Source organism: Epinephelus moara, chromosome 13 (genome assembly GCF_006386435.1).
Source record: "Epinephelus moara isolate mb chromosome 13, YSFRI_EMoa_1.0, whole genome shotgun sequence".
NCBI classification, from domain to species: domain Eukaryota; kingdom Metazoa; phylum Chordata; class Actinopteri; order Perciformes; family Serranidae; genus Epinephelus; species Epinephelus moara.
In genome coordinates this window covers 2,168,002-2,169,998 of record NC_065518.1, presented here as the reverse complement: position 1 = coordinate 2,169,998, position 1,997 = coordinate 2,168,002, and positions in this window count along the sequence as shown.

Here is a 1,997-nt window from a genome sequence, read left to right as displayed (position 1 = left end):
GACTTAGCTTTTGATTTCAGTAAATATAACCTCCTAATGCTGCAAATTCAACAAATGACTATTTTCAGTTCTTTACAACCTATAAAATGTCTTGAAACTCTGTTGTGCATAATAATTTGGAACAGTGCATTTTAAGTTTTTTATTTTTGAAAAAAATACTGTTTTCATTGGGAGGTTTGTTCAATAACATTTGAATTAAACTTTAACAGCTGATGACTTGGAAATTATGCTGACTGTCATTTGCATCGACTATTTAGGAAAATCAGAGAAAAATATCATTTGCCTAATAATTTGGAACGCGGTGTAACGACCTGACTGTCTGAGAGCAGTTTGTAAATCATGAGTGTAAAAATCACAAAGAAACATGTCTTCAAGGATGAGTCTGGTGCTGTTCCATGTTTTTTTTACCGTCAACAAATCCCACAAAAAACCTTTCAATGAATGTTTCTACCAACAAATACTTTGAGTGTATCAAGACCAAATGTGGATCAGTCCACCGCTGACAATAGTCCCAAACAAATGCATGCTTTCCTCCTGTTTGAGCAACATTTGATAAAAACTACAGTGACCAGCTGTTGCAGGAAATGCTTGTGCTGATTTTTTTTTCTTCAGAAATCATTTCACAATTCTTGTAAAATGGTACACCGTAGACACACCAACGTTTGGAAGTTGTGTGCAAATTCTGCCAAAGAAATATGACCCCAATCAGCCTGATGAGGGCGCTATAATCAAAGGTCAAGTTTGAACAGTCATAACCAGTGGTTCCTAACTGATTGGTGGCAGTCTAAAAGTGGGTCACGGGTCCATTCTGAATGGTCCGCAAGGGACTCATGAGTGTGTCAAGTCGGTGTGAAATTTCTGGCACAAGCTTTTATTTTGAAGTGCCAGCTGTAGAGTGAGTAAATAATGTACAGCTATTCACAGAAACAGCAAACTAGCTCGACAACATGGCCAAATGCAAGTACGACATGTAAACAGACCTAACTCCACAAACACTGGACCTAACTTGTAGGATATGTTCACACAAGTACCTGAAACATACCCTAAAAGTTTCATTCTACTTGAACACTAGGGGGCGCTGAAAATGGGCGTGGTATGACACAAATCAGACATTAACCAGATACTACTGTTTCAGTCATAACAAAACTCAAAGGATATGATTCATAACAGTATTGAACCAGGTGTATAAAATCATATTGAAATCGCTCAATAGGTGGCGCCACCAGTGTAACATTTGGCCGTAAATCAATAACAGTTTGTCCAAACATCACTAAACTCTGTGGATATTTTTCAATAAGGCGTCATGGTGGTGCAGTGGTTAGCTTTGTCGCCTTGCAGTAAAAGGGTTTCTGGTTCGGGGTGGGGGAGCCATGTTTGCATGTTCTCCCTGTGTCAGCGTGGGTTTCCTGCAGGTGCTCCAGCTTCCTCCCACAGTCCAAAGACATGCAGGTTAATTGGTGACTCTAAATTGTCCGTGAGTGTGAATGGTTGTCTGTCTCTATAGCCCCTTTTACACTGTCAGATTTTCGGCGAATGTTGGGCCGTTTTGCCGACAAGCTGCGAGCGTTTAGACACACAGAGCCGGATTGGCGAGTTGATCCGAGGTGCCCAATTTTCCGCCTCGTAGGGTAGACATATTGGCCCTTTTACTTTAAAAAGAGCGAGGCGGCCTTCTGCAACGGGAGGGGCTGTTGATGACTTGTGGGAGGAGCTGTTGATGACTTGTGGGAGGAGCTGTTGATGACGCTGCATGTACGAGCCACTGGTGGTGGATAAACAGGAAACAGCTGATAGCAGGAATTAGCGAGCAGCTAGTAGCAAGAGGGAAACACAAACCTGACAGACACTGTAAAGATGAGCAACTGGGGAGACAAGGAATTGTGCGCCCTCCTTGTCCTCACAAACGAAGAGGCCAGTCAGATGATGGAGACGGTGAAGGACGGGCCGACTTACGAGAGAATCTCCGAAGGACTGACCAGCCGCGGCTTCCCTCCCAC